Source organism: Salmo salar, chromosome ssa12 (assembly GCF_905237065.1).
Source record: "Salmo salar chromosome ssa12, Ssal_v3.1, whole genome shotgun sequence".
NCBI lineage: Eukaryota > Metazoa > Chordata > Actinopteri > Salmoniformes > Salmonidae > Salmo > Salmo salar.
The window spans coordinates 61,050,440-61,066,198 of NC_059453.1; the positions used below are offsets into that span (position 1 = coordinate 61,050,440).

A 15,759-nucleotide genomic window follows, 5' to 3' on the forward strand; every position below is an offset into this window, starting at 1 on the left:
AAGTTTACTTGTCACGTGCGCCGAATACAACAGGTGTAGTAGACCTTACAATGAAATGCTTACTAACCAACAGTGCAATTTTTAAGTAAATAAATAGGTATTAGGTGAACAATAGATAAGGAAATAAAAAACAACAGTAAAAAGACAGTGAGTAATAACAGTAGCGAGGCTATAACAGTAGCGAGGCTATATACAGGCACCGGTTAGTCGGGCTGATTGAGGTAGTATGTACATGTAGGTATGGTTAGAGTGACTATGCATATATGATAAACAGAGAGTAGCAGTAGCGTAAAAGAGGGGTTGGCGGGTGGTGGGACACAATGCAGATAGCCTGGGTAGCCAATGTGCGGGGGCACCGGTTAGTCGGGCTAATTGAGGTAGTGTGTACATGAATGTACAATTAATGTGACTATGCATATATGGTAAACAGAGAGTAGCAGCAGTGTAAAGAGGGGTTGAGACACACAATGCAAATAGTCCAGGTAGCCATTTGATTACCTGTTCAGGAGTCTTATGGTTTGGGGGTAAAAGCTCTTGAGAAGCCTTTTGGTCCTAGACTTGGCACTCCGGTATTCCAATGTAGAAAAAGAATAAAACATCTCCAGTTGGTCTCTTGTGCCAGGATGGCTTAGTTAAAATACTCCAGAGTCTGCCATTGTCAGTGCATTCTGAACAGCATTACAAACTGCTTTGCACACCAATCTGTTGCAAGGATTAATCAAAACACTGCCATTCTGGACAAGCAGAATATATAAGGTTGTCCAAAATGGCACCATATGTGCCCTGGTCAAAAGTGGTGCACTACATAAGAAATAGGGTGCTATTTGGAATATATAATGTTGAGATGACAAATCCTAAAGCAATACAGCGCGGGTAATGAGATTGACCACTGGGTTTATTTAAAAAAGGTCACTCAAGGTCGATCCATCTGAAGCAAAGAGACCTATATGTTGTGTCACCTAAACTAGAATAGGGTGTCATTTGGAAGACATCCAATCTACTCGCATAGAGAAACAAAACTGATCAAAGGCTCTTTAAGACCACAATTCATGCACATCTAGTGATGATGGATATCAAAGGTGATGAATATCAAAGGCTGCATCCATTAGCCCTGAACACACACACATACACACTCACACACACTCACACACTGCAGCTTCCGCACATCAACAACAAACGCTGTCTATAAATAACTCAGGTCCTATGCGTTTCACACAGCCTTACGTAACAGCACAGCAGCTCCATTGTGAGAAAGACACTAATAATAAAAGAAGAGCAGAGAGCCTTTGAAATATACATGAGTTATGATGTGCAAACTGGCATGTGATGGTGAAGGGCAGAGAGACTTGAACTCCGTCCCAAATAGCAACCTATTCTCTAGACAGTGCACTACTTTTGACTGGGGCTGATAGAGCCCTATGTAGGAAATACTGTAACATTTGAGAGGCAACCAGTGATGTAACCCGAGGCGTTGGTCTTTCACATTACACCACCCCCCGCCAGGAAACATCTATCCAGGAACAGAGCAGAGCACAAGGCCATTGCCATTTTCAACATCTCCCTGACTGAGTCTGTCCTACCTACATGTTTCAAGCAGACCACCATAGTCCTTGTTCTCAATGTGAGCAGAGCAAGACAAAAAGAGCCGATCGTGGCCTACAGGAAAAGGCGGGCCGAAGACGCCCCCATTCACGTCGACAGGGCTGTAGTGGAGCAGGTCAAGAGTTAAGTTCCTTGGTGTCCATATCACCAACAAACTATCATGGTCCAAACAAACCACGACAACGCCTTTTCCCCCCCAGAAGACTGAAAAGATTTGGCATGGGTGCCCAGATCCTCAAAAAGTTCTACAGCTGCACCATCGAGCGCATCCTGACCGGTTGCGTCACCGCCTGGTATGGCAACTGCTCGGCATCCGAACATAAGGCACTACAGAGGGTAGTGCGTACGGCCAAGTACATCACTGGGGCCAAGCTTCCTGCCATCCAGGACCTATATACTAGGCGGTGTCAGAGGAAGGCCCAAAAAAATTGTCAAGGACTCCAGTCACCCAAGTGATAGACTGTTCTCTCTGCTACCACACGGCAAGTGGTACCGGAGTGGTTCAAAAGGCTCCTTAACAGCTTCTACCCCAAAGCCATAAGACTGCTGAACAATTCATCAAATGGCTACCCTATTTACATTGACACCCCTCCCCCCCTATATTTTTACACTGCTGCTACTCAAAGTGTATTATCTATGCATAGTCAGTATCTATGCAAAAACAGGCGAGAGTCATTGAGAACACATCATTCAAACACATTCTCAGTAAAATGTGCAGTCAAATGTGGTGGTGTTGCATTTGATGTTTCATGAAATGGCTCGTCCAACTTGGCAGCTGGATTGTGAGGATGATTTATTGAGTCACGGATAAACAAAGTGCATTCCTATAAAGTTAAGTGTAGTCTGTTACATTACCAAGCTGCTGTAAGCCAAATTCAAAATTGCTTCTCACATTCACTACAAATGCTGACAAGAGAGATGATTCAGTGTGCAAAGTGCCCTGGCTGACAGACATGTTCATTTCTAGGTAAAAGGACGCATGAGCACCAACATGTGAAGTTCACAGGACCATGTCAAATTGGGTGTCAAATGAAAGCTAAGAGTCTGTATATTTTTTTTAATTAAGGCATATACATTGCAACATTTACCTCAAGCTAACTCTGCAGGTAGCACTACTAGGTGATTTGAAAAGTCTGACAAAAATCAATCAATAATATAATAATTTTATATTAACAACAAAAAAATCTTACAAATGTACAATCTGTAGAAACTATGAGAATAGTAATGTTCAGAACTTTTGTGAAACATCACAGCACAATTGAAAAATATATGGCAAATAGAAATCCTATATGGATGGTGTTAGATAGATGGGAGCAGTTGAATGGAGGTTAAGGGTGGGACTAATAAACAAGATAACTAATGTAAAATGTATATAGGTTCAGAACTTTGTTAAACAGCACAGTTAAAAAGGTATGGCATAGAAATAAAATGGGATGGACATCAGAAATAGATGGGAGAGATTGAGGAAGGACAGAACTAAAAACAAACAAAATATAACTATTGTAAAATAGATTGTCATATATATAGGGCTGGAAGTAGAAGCCTAAGTGTTGTTGTTCATTAGTGTTCTCCAATTAGGGGAGGGGTAGTAGGGTTAGTGGAAAATATATTTACAAAATAATATATTGGGGGTTCTCTTTATTTTTACCATTTTCTACATAGCAGAATAATAGTGAAGACATCACACTCTTGGCATTCTCTCAACCAGCTTCTTGAGGTAGTCACCTGGAATGCATTTTCCATTAACAGGTGTGCCTTGTTAAATTTCTTTCCTTCCTAATGCGTTTGAGCCAATCAGTTGTGTTGTGACAAGGTAGGGGTGGTATACAGAAGATAGTCCTATTTGGTAAAATACCAAGTCCATATTATGGCAAGAACAGCTCAAATAAGCAAAGAGAAACGACAGTCCATCATTACTTTAAGACATGAAGGTCAGTCAATGTGGAACATTTCAAGAACTCTGAACATTTCTTCAAGTGCAGTCACAAAAACAATCAAACGCTATGATGAAACTGGCTCTCATGAAGACCGCCAGAGGAAAGGAAGACCCAGTAATGAATTATAAAAAGTGATTCAAACTTTTTTTTTACAAAACCGCTAACAACATTTCTGTAATTGAATTGGCTTCAACGGGAAATCATAGCAGTCACAAAGCACAGTTGGGTTCACAAGTTTGGACAGCACAGTAAAGAAAAGTATAGTTCTGTACAGTAAAGAAAAGTAGAGTACAGTGCTGTACTGTAGAGCAGAGTTCAGTACAGTACACAGTAGAGCACACTAGAGTTGAGTACACTATAATGTATTGAACTATACTCTACCTTGATGTCCAAACTTGTGAAACATAGGCATCTGACTGGTTCGGATTTGTTCCGGTCCAACTAAATGTGGTCTTGTTTGGGGTCAGAGCTCATTAAAATAGTGTAGAATAAAACCCAAATATGCAAAGGAGGATATTTCATATTGATACATGTGTAACTATTTAGGATACATCTATAACGTTTCAGGTAAGACCCAAGTGCAGACTGTGTTGAAGTAACAATGTTTATTACAGCAACAGGGGCAGGCAAACGACAGGTCAAGGCAAGCAGGGGTCGATAATCCAGAGTGGTGGGGCCAAGGTACAGGACGGCAGGCAGGCTCAGGTCAGGCAGAGGTCAGAAATCCAGAGTAGGGGCAATGGGTCAGGCAGAGTGGTCAGGCAGGCGGGCTCAGAGTCCGGACAGGCAAAGGTCAAAACCAGGAGGGCGAGAAAAAGAGAGACTGGGGAAAAGCAGGAGCTGAGAAAAACGCTGGTTGGCTTGACAAACAAAACAAACGGGCAACAGACAAACACAGGTATAAGTACCCAGGGGATAATGGGGAAAATGGGCGACACCTGGAGGGGGGGGGGGAGACAAGCACAAGGACAGGTGAAACAGATCAGGGCGTGACACATCACAATGAAGAGAATGACATTCATATACATAATTATGCATTTCTGTGAAGTACATTCCGTTACCGGGTGTAAATCCACTTCACTTACTGTAGTTCAATAACCAAAATAGATTTTTTCTAAGTTAATGTGTGATGTCATAGCCGACTCCCCATTCTTTCTGCAGACATCGTTGAATCTTAAGTCGGGCAGATATTTTTTCGTTTTTGGAAAACTAAAAACAAACTGAGGGAGATTTGACTGAAATTCTGTTACCAAACGTTGCATCTGCACAGTTCTTCCAGTAAATGTGTCTTTGTAAAATTCTGTGTAAATTGTAAAAAAAAAAAATTATACTAAAGTACTCCTTGTGCATAGACATGTATGGTTTGTTAAACTTTGAAAGCAAGGGATTTTGTTTGGCATACATTTTAAGTGAAAAAATCTGAGTCTCAGCACAATTTGGTCACCGTGGAATTGCCCACATACAGTGCACTTGAACTTTTGACAAAAGTCATTCAGTATTACTACTAAATTTACTTACAAATTCTGCAACTGTTGTTTTGAATGATAACACCCACTGTGGTTAACACAAACTCTTATCCAACCAGTGGCAGTTCTAGACCATTTCAACTGGGGGGGCCAAGCTGGGGCCAGTTGTACTGTTAGAGGGGCCAGTTACATTAGATGTTATTCTTGTCATATCGTTTTCTTCACTGCATTGCAGGCATTAGCAGGCAAAATACCATGTTCATAATCATCATCGTTGCCACTGTCTAATAACGGATGTAAAAAAAGAACGATAGCAAAAATGTGTTATGTCAAAATTATTTCATGCTCCACATTTAGGGGGGCCACAAGGGGGTCCAGAATTGTTTTCACAGGGGCACTGCCCCCCCCCCCCCCAGAACCGGTAGTGTATCCAACATGCATAGGATGCTAGCCTGTGAGGAACATTTCACTCAACAACCTCTGATCATTTCAGCTGACCTCATTATTTCAAGGGAGAGCGTATTCGTGCGTCCCAAACGGCACCCTGTTCCCTACATAGTGCACTACTATGAGACCAGGGCTGTTCAAAAGTAGTGCACTATGTAGGGAACAGGGATCCATTTGAGACATGGATATAATAGTTTTGAATTTCTGGAAAACATATTCATACCCTGGAAGACAGCCCTTTCAAAACACAGACTACAGGTCAACGTGATTGCGTGCCTTCAGTTGGAGAAGAAAACCAACCATTGGTTTGACTAAACTTCTTGAACAAGAAAATCCACTCACTCCATCCAGCCCACCCAGGCCTTTGAGCAGGCGGCAGGGAGGGCTAATATTTCTGCTGTAGTTGAGGGCTGGGGCAGATCCCTTAAGCAGGATTTGTGATTTCAGAATGATTAGAAAAGGGTGGCAGACAGGAGGCGAGAATAAAGAAACCAGAGGAGCACCATCTGGGATGGGCATGTGAAAGTTCAGAGTATAGGCCTAGATAGGGTATTCATGCTGGTGTTCATCAGAGCAATCATTGCATTCAATAATGGGATAACACTTCCCACAATGGGCAGACAGCACACTGATCTATACTGGACAGCAAAAAATCTCTTTTGATATACAGTGGTTAGGTCACATTGAAAACTTTCTAAAGGGTTTAAATGTCCCTAAACATCAGTAAGATGTTTTCACTTTAAAATGAGGGGTCAAATATACTACATAACAAATAAAGTATATTCCACTAAGACATGAATTCTTTACTCTCCACACGTAGACAAACTAAGGACAAGATTAAGGCCTTCAACGAGCTTTGATGTTTTGATTCTCTGGAGGACTGAAACATTAGAACAAAACAATGTGGAAAAATGGAAGCAAATGGAAGAATGGAGGAAGAGAGGGCGAGAGGCAAAATTTGGCTGAAATTCTGCAGTCGATTTAAAAAGGGACTACTACACCCTGTGGGAGTGCCTTGTCCAAGAGACCCAAAACAAAGTCAAATACTGATGCAGCACAAACTGACACTGTGATAGACTACATCACAGGAGACAGTACAGATCAGAGAGATGAATATCCTCAACATCAAATAAATCACACACTAAAACAAACAATCTGATGTCTTCCTAAATAAATCTCCCCAAGACCACTAAAACAATCTCCAAACAGTGTAGGAAACCTGACGAGGGGGCGATTCGGTTGGGCTGAAACTATTAGCAGAACGTAAATGAGTATTCCCTTTTAATGCACTTTCAGATGTTTTAGTGCAGTGATAAAATAGGCTTGTAAAATAAAATGAAACCAATTAGTTCGGATCTGCACAGACAACTTACACAGCAATAGGTTATGATGGGGGGTGGAGGCACTCTCAAGGGCTCGACCCAGATGTTCCCCATTTAAAGCAGTGCACGCACCAGCCCTGACAACCACACTTACATCATCAAAGTGAAACAAAATAAAAAAGGAACTCATATTAAATTGTTTCCTCTCCATTTCACTTTATCGTTTAAGAGGGGACCGGCGATTGGTTGATGCTTAGCAACGGGGAAACCTGAGTAGGTGTCTGTTAGGGTAATGGGGGGCTAATGATGCGTGGGAGTGTATCTGAGCATTGGCCTGCTCAACAGACTGTGATCAGATACTCACTTTCCCTACATATCAAACGCATTGCTTTCTAACAAGGTCACATTGGCGGTATAATGGTGTTTGAGGATCTACTGGTGACACTCCATCTGAAAACAATGGTGTTGACTAGTATTTGACACAAGGTGTGTGTCCCAAAAAGAAACCCTATTTCCTATTTAGTGCACTACTTTTGGCTTGGGCTCATATTCAGAATAGAGGAAGCAGGTCTAGTTTCAAAGTTGAGCCGTGTTACATGCATCTGAAATGTCTCACTCCGTCCAGCACAGATGGTAGTTTTGAGCCCAACAGACTTCCCCATGGCTTGACCAGTACCTGATTGAATCTCTTAAAAAGGGTCAGAGATACTGCATGTTCATGACTAGAAGGTTTACCTATGGCTTTAGAGATGATGGCTTCTGTAATTCCTCTCTGCCGTCTCGCTGACCTAATGAAATCAAGACATAAATCAGGCTTGGGCGGTATCCAGATTATAATACATTCACACCGACCTTTTGCCATAGTGGGATATTCGGTAACAGAAGGGCCGCTGTTTTCAAACCCCACTGAGCCTTTGTAATCCGAAGGATAGCAATGCTAACAAGTACATATAAGATCCCATAGAGAACGCCAACGAGCGCACAAACTTTTATACGGTCTCTGACCTAAAGTATTTGCAGGACAGACATCCCAGCTCATAATGTTATACAAGTAATTAAAAAATGCTACACAGTTTGCTGCACACACAAAACAAATACTAAACAGCCAGGCTCTTGATACAGGTAGGGATTCTCTGCTGTTACCAAGCAAAGCTTGATTGTGGAAGAAGCTAACCACTTAGCTAACTAGCTACTAAATTTGCAAACCAAAAATGCATAACATTAAGCACATTGTAGACAGTTAACTTAATATTTAAACGATATCTAGCTGGCAAACATTTAGATGTGAATCCCATACTGTAACTAAATCACACGGCTTGTACTGCACAACAGTGAGTGACTCAATCAAGATAAGTTTTAAATGTCACATGCACAAGTACAGTAAAATGCCTTTCTTGCAAGCTCTAAATCCAACAAAAACAAACAACATTTAAATAAGAACACGAGAAAGTAAGAAGTTACAGTTGAAGTCGGAAGTTTACATACATCTTAACCTGAGTTTAAATGTATTTGGCTTTCACAATTCCTGACATTTAATCCTAGTAAACATTCCCTGTCTTAGGTCAGTTAGGATCACCACTTTATTTTAAGAATTTGAAATGTCAGAATAATAGTAGAGAGAATGATTTATTTCTGCTTTTATTTATTTCATCGCATTCCCAGTGGGTCAGAAGTTTAGACACTCAATTAGTGTTTGGTAGCATTGCCTTTAAATTGTTTAACTTGGATCAAACGTTACGGGTAGCCTTCCACAAGCTTCCCACAATAAGTTGGGTGAATTTGGCCCATTCCTCCTGACAGAGCTGGTGTAACTGAGTCAGGTTTGTAGGCCTCCTTGCTCGCACACGCTTTTTCAGTTCTGCCCACAAATGTTCTATAGGATTGAGGTCAGGGCTTTGTGATGGCCACTCCAATACCTTGACTTTGTTGTCCTTAAGCCATTTTGCCACAACTTTGGAAGTATGCTTGGGGTCATTGTCCATTTGGAAGACCCATTTGCGAGCAAGCTTTAACTTCTTGACTGATGTCTTGAAACGTTACTTCAATATATCCACATAATTTTCCTTCCTCGTGATGCCATCTATTTTGTGAAGTGCACCAGTCCCTCCTGCAGCAAAGCACCCCCACAACATGATGCATGCTTCACGGTTGGGATGGTGTTCTTCATCTTGCAAGCATCCCCCTTTTTCCTCCAAGCATAACGATGGTCATTATGGCCAAACAGTTCTATTTTTGTTTCATCAGACCAGAAGAAACTTCTCCAAAAAGTACGATCTTTGTCCCCATGTGCAGTTGCACACCATAGTCTGGCTTTTTTTTATGGCGGTTTTGGAGCAGTGGCTACTTCCTTGCTGAGCGGCCTTTCAGGTTATGTCGATATAGGACTCGTTTTACTGTGGATATAGATACTTTTGTACCTGTTTCCTCCAGCATCTTCACAAGGTCCTTTGCTGTTGTTCTTGGATTGATTTGCACTTTTCGCACCAAAGTACGTTCATCTCTAGGAGACAAAACGCGTCTCCTTCCTGAGCGGTATGACGGCTGCGTGGTCCCATGGTGTTTATACTTACGTACTATTGTTTGTACAGATGAACATGGTACCTTCAGGCGTTTGGAAATTGCTCCCAAGGATGAACCAGACTTGTGGAGGTCTACAATTTTCTTTCTGAGGTCTTGGCTGATTTCTTTTGATTTTCCCATGATTTCAAGCAGAGGCACTGAGTTTGAAGGTAGGCCTTGAAATACATCCACAGGTACACCTCCAATTGACTGAAATTATGTCAATTAGCCTATCAGAAGCTTCTAAAGCCATGAAATAATTTTCTGGAATTTTCCAAGCTGTTTAAAGGCACAGTCAACTTGATGTATGTAAACTTCTGACCCACTGGAATTGTGATACAGTGAATTGTAAGTGAAAAAATCTGTCTGTAAACAATTGTTGGAAAAATTACTTGTGTCATGCACAAAGTAGATGTACTAACCGACTTGCCAAAACTATAGTTTGTTAACAAGAATGGTTGAAAAACAAGTTATAATGACTCCAACCTAAGTGTATGTAAACTTCCGACTTCAACTGTATAAACACAAGGGTCAACTCAGCTAGTCCGTGTAGCCATTTTGTTAGCTAATTAGCAGTCTTATGGCTTGGGGATGGAAACTGTTGCACCGGTACTGCTTGCCGTGCGGAAGCAAAGAGAACAGTCTATGGCTTGGGTGGCTGGAGTCTTTACCAATTTTCTGCGCATTCCTTTCACGCCACCTGATTGGGCTCCCGAGTGGCACAGTGGTCTAAGGCACTGCAGTTCAGTGCTAGAGGCGTCACTACAGACACCCTGGTTTGAATCCAGGCTGTAGCGCACAATTGGCCCAGCATTGTCCGTATTTGGCTGGCGGGCTGACTTGCATGCAAGTCAGCCAGCCAGCCAAATACGGACAATGCTGGGCCAATTGTGCGCTACAGCCTGGACATACATATATATATATATATATATATATTAGGTCCTGGATGGCAGGGAGCTCAGACCCAGTGATGTACTGGACTGGCTGCACAACCCTCTGTAGGACCATGCGATCGAGGTGCTGTTGCCATACCAAGCAGTGATGCAGCCAGTCAAGATACTCTCAGTGTCGCAGCTGTAGAACTTTGAGGATTTGAGAGCCCATGCCTAACTCCTTCAACCTCCTGAAGGGGAAGCGGTGCGGTCGAGCTTTCTCCTGCACGCCAACTCTCAGAACAAAGTCTTACTCCGTTAATAATATCAGGAGTAGAGATCAAAGTAAATCAATTTATGAAATTATTATAGCTCTAGTCAACAACTTGGTAATTCAATTACTATAAAAGATCACTGTATAATCAATCATGTGTTGGTACAAAACATGCAAGCACAAGATCACCAATTGAGTTATTCCCCCCCTTTTGATCAAATAGAGAGATGAATAAACCAAATAGAATTATGGTTATTGACCAATGATCTGAACGTGAAGATGGGTGATGTCTAAAGGGTTTTGGTCTCCGCAAATGAATGCCATATCCTATCATATAGAGCATTTCTACTCAAATTTGCAGGTTGCTTACTTATCTTGAGGATGCATTAAAGCATCACAACTTTTTAATTCTAGGCAAAATAAAATAAAATTGTATTTGTCACATGCGCCCAATACGACAGGTGTAGACCTTACTGTGAAATGCTTACTTACAAGCCCTTAACCAACAATGCAGTTTATGAAATAGAGTTAAGAAAAATATTTACTAAATAAAATAGTAACACAATAAAATAACAATAACGAGCCTATATACAAGCGGTACCGAGTCAATGTGCGGGGGTACAGGTTAGTCGAGGTAATTTGAACATGTATGTAAGGGTAAAATGACTATGCATAGATAATAAACAGTGAGTAGCAGCAGTGTAAAAACAAGGGGGGATCAATAAATTGTCTGGGTGGCCATTTGATTAATTATTCAGCAGTCTTATGGCTTGGGGGTAGAAACTGCTAAGGAGTCTTTTGGACCTAGACTTGGCACTCCGGTACCGATTGCCGTGCAGTAGCAGAGAGAACAGCCTATGACTTGGGTGACTGGAGTCTCTGACAATTTTTAGGGCCTTCCTCTGACACCACCTAGTATATACACAACCGTTCAAAAGTTTGGGGTCACTTAGAAATGTCCTTGTTTTCCATGAAAACATACATGAAATTAGTTGCAAAATGAATAGGAAATATAGTCAAGACGTTGAAAAGGTTATAAATAATGATTTTTTATTGAAATAATAATTGTGTCCTTCAAACTTTTCCTTTATCAAAGAATCCTCAATTTGCAGCAATTACAACCTTGCAGACCTTTGGCATTCTAGTTGTCAATTTGTGGAGGTAATCTGAAGCGATTTCACCCCATGCTTCCTGAAGCACCTCCCACAAGTTGGATTGGCACTTCTTACGTACGGTCAAGCTGCTCCCACAACAGCGCAATAGGGTTGAGATCAGCAGACTGCTTCTTCCCTAAGTAGTTCTTGCATAGTTTGAAGCTGTGCTTTGGGTCATTGTCCTGTTGTAGGAGGAAATTGGCTCCAATTAAGTGCCGTCCACAGCCTACATCAAGATCCCTTTTACCCTGTACAAATCTCCCACTTTACCACCACCAAAGCAGACCATCACATTGCCTCCACCATGCTTGACAGATGGCGTCAAGCACTCCTCCAGCATCTTTTCATTTGTTCTTCTTTGTGGTCCAAACACCTCAAACTTAGATTTGTCTGTCCATAACACTTTTTTGCAATCTTCCTCTGTCCAGTGTCTGTTCTTCTATTTTTATTGGCCAGTCTGAGATATGGCTTTTTCTTTGCAACTCTGCCTAGAAGGCCAGCATCCTGGAGTCGCCTCTTCACTGTTGAGACTGGTGTTTTGCAGGTACTATTTAATGATGCTGCCAGTTGAGGACTTGTGAGCCGTCTGTTTCTCAAACTAGATACTCTAATGTACTTGTCCTCTTGCTCAGTTGTGCACCAGGGCCTCCCACTCCTCTTTCTACTCAGGTAAGAGCCAGTTTGCTCTGTTCTGTGAAGGGAGTAGTACACAGCGTTGTACCAGATCTTCAGTTTCTTGGCAAGTTCTCGCATGGAATAGTCTTCTTTTCTCAGAACAACAATAGACTGACGAGTTTCAGAAGAAAGTTATTTGTTTCTGGCCATTTTGAGCCTGTAATCGAACCCACAAATGCTGATGCTCCAGATACTCAACTAGTCTAAAGAAGGGCAGTTTTATTGCTTCTTTAATCAGGACAAGAGTTTTCAGCTGTGCTAAGATAATTGCAAAAGGTTTTTCTAATGATCAATTAGCCTTTTAAAATGATAAAAACTTTGATTAGCTAACACAACGTGCCATTGGAACACAGGAGTGATGGTTGCTGATAATGGGACTCTGTACGCCTATGTAGATATTCCATAAAAAAATCTGCTGTTTCCAGCTACAATAGTCATTTACAACATTAACAATGTATTTCTGATCAATTTGATGTTATACTGGCAAAAAAACATTTGCTTTTCTTTCAAAAACATGGACATTTCTAAGTGTCCCCAAACCTTTGAACGGTAGTGTAGGTATTACAGACTCGGTCAGGGACAGGTTGAAAATGTTAGTGAAGACACTTGCCAGTTGGTCAGCGCATACTTGGAGTACATGTCTTGGTAATCTGTCTGGCCCTGCGGCTTTGTGAATGTTGACCTGTTGAAAGGTCTTGCTCACATCAGCTACGGAGATGATGATCACACAGTGGTCTGGAACAGCTAGTGCTCTCATGCATGCTTCAGTGTTGCTTGTTCCAAAGCGAGCATAAAAGGCATTTAGCTCATCTGGTACGCTTGCATCACTGGGCAGCTCGCGGCTGGGTTTCCCTTTGTAGTCCGTAGTAGTTTGCAAGCCCTGCCACATCCGACAAGCGTCAGAGCCGGTGTAGTAGGATTCAATCTTAGTCCTGTATTGAAGCTTTGCCTGTTTGATGGTTCCTCTGAGGGCATAGCCGGATTTCTTATAGGCGTCTGTATTAGTGTTCCGCTCCTTGAAAGCAGCAGCTCGCAGTATGCTTACTGATGCTATACATCTAGGTATCAGATGCAGACTTTGCAAATCACACTGTCATGTATTGAGACACTGTTAGAAACAGCCATGTACTCACCACATTAGCACTGACCAAAGATATCTGGCTATTAGTTTAACATTTACAACCTAGGTAGCAGTCATCATGATGACTGACTCTCAGGGCCTTTTGAGGGCCCATGCAATTCGACATATTTTGCCATGATTTATGCCATGTTAATGATATATGAGTGAGAGTGACTAACACAATCAATGGGGGCCCCCTGGAGGTCAGGGCCCCTGGGCACCTACAGCTGGCTAGAATAATTTACCAAGGAGCCGGCCCTACTGACACGACTGTGAGAGTGGTGATGTCAGAATCATTTGGAGTCAGTGCTGCTGGCACACATTACTGGCCCATTTGGACCAAGATAGGCTCAAGTAAATATTTGAATACGCAAACAGGTGCAGCCAATGTCCAGAATATATTGCAGCCATTTACTCCAGATTTACTGTACTTTCCAAACCAAACAATCAGTCTGAAAAATAATGGAAAACGATTTCAAGATGTGTGCATGCCGGATTCACTTGAGAAGCTGATGACAATGCATTCATTCTCTTGACATAGCTGTGCAAGTAAAGGCGTAAACTGACTGCAGGCTTACAAATGTGACATGCCTTAGAGTACAGGACTACAGAGGATCAAGGCTAATAGTTTGAGCAGATGTTGACCCATGTTGTCCTTCATTGTTCTGTAGCCTAAGAAAAGTATCAAGTTTGTATCATGTTCTATAATGACACAATAAGACAATAACAGCAAACTACTATTTACTAATGATACAGTGTTGTAGCCCATTAAAACTCCCACTTACACGCACTTACATGGCAATAAGACTTCCTTCACCATAGAGTTGTTTTTAGTCAGCTAGTATTTAATTAGTATTTTGCTATAGAACAAAAACATATTAGGTGATGTCCAATGCATGGCAAGACTTTAATTTGGTATATTATCGTGATGACCGTCTGGGCGCGATAAATGCTCCCCGAGTAACCGGTTTCCTGTTCACGTTTAAATTAATACAGCGACATGAACGTCACATAATAATTCATTGTTTACGTACCACAGGCACCAAGTAGGCCTACATGGGAGTAATAGTAGGCTACTACAAACACATCTCTGTGGCATCCTCATACATTGTTTGCAACGTTCTTCATCACATTAAATACCCAGTCTAAGGTTTGTCCCACCACCCTAACGTTACTCGTAAGCATTTTTTTCAAACGGCACATCGATACACGGTGATGAATATAACATTCACTTACCTAGTCTAGAAAAATGGTGCCTTATTGGGAGATAAACGGACAGTCATACAGCACCAACGTTAAATAAGGCACGTCTACAAATACACATCAAGCCGAGATACTCCGTATTGTCAACAAAAAAAGCTGCATTCCTTATTTTCCCCGAACAGAGAAAGATTGAAATAAGAGCCGCACCGAGGTCTTTCCGCATTTGGATGCGGTCGTCATGAAATGTGATGTCATGGCTTTAAATTGCTCTCGACTCCCCGCTCTCATTGGGGCAGCCAATGTCTGTGTGGTACTCACATCTCATTTTGAAAACGAACGCAAACAAATCTTACTCCATTATTTTACTAAGTACAAGACATCCCATGGTACTATTATGTTGTTATAGTAAATTAATGACTACTATTCTATATACACTCTACTATAACCTACTATACAGCATACAAGCTACTATAGGTAGGCTACAATACCATAACATAATAAAGTATACTATAATATACTATTAAAAAAAACTTTTTTGTTGTTGTTGATTATATCCAATGGGTGTAAATGCTCAGAAAGTCCTGTGTTCCAGCCATGCAGTGATTTATTTCCCCATAATCTCTCGTGGACAGATCTATGTAAACGTTAATGGAGCAACTGACCAATTACGCGCGAGAGACTTTAGTTCTGGTGGAACCGAGATTAATTTACCCAACATGTAATTTTGTGTTTTACATAGTCATTTCCCATTCCCGTCTTTCCGACACATTAACTCTATATACGTTTGACAACTATAAGTGAGTAGATTGAGCATGGTGACCCTGTGCATGTATAGAACTTCTAATGTAGATGCATAATTGTATTTCATGTACATCATAGACCTAGAGTTTGCTATCTCCTCAAATCCCTTGACTTCTTTGAGAGAGGTGGAAATGGAGGAGATATACGAGGTGGGATAAGGTTTTTTATTATGGCTAGTCAGAAATAGCATTTTCCCATACACTCATATACTCCTTCCCATCCTGTATCCTTTAATAATCTCCAGCATAACCGCTAATAACCACTACCCACCATACATGTCTAATAAACCTCAAGGGAACCAAAACAAAGAAAGTACTTTAACATCCC

The 15,759-nt window shown here is 41.4% G+C and overlaps 1 protein-coding gene across 5 annotated transcripts in view; it reads right to left on the minus strand.

Moving 5' to 3' along the window:
- Nucleotides 1-14,873, minus strand: part of LOC106565432 (nck-associated protein 5-like) — a 99,963-nt gene extending 85,090 nt beyond the window's left edge. For all 5 annotated transcript variants that reach the window (XM_014132564.2, XM_014132563.2, XM_014132567.2 and 2 more), the window contains exon 1: nucleotides 14,665-14,873. The gene's annotated coding sequence lies outside the window, so the exon portion shown is untranslated. The remainder of the gene's footprint in view (nucleotides 1-14,664) is intronic.
- Between the last annotated feature and the right edge of the window lie 886 nt (nucleotides 14,874-15,759).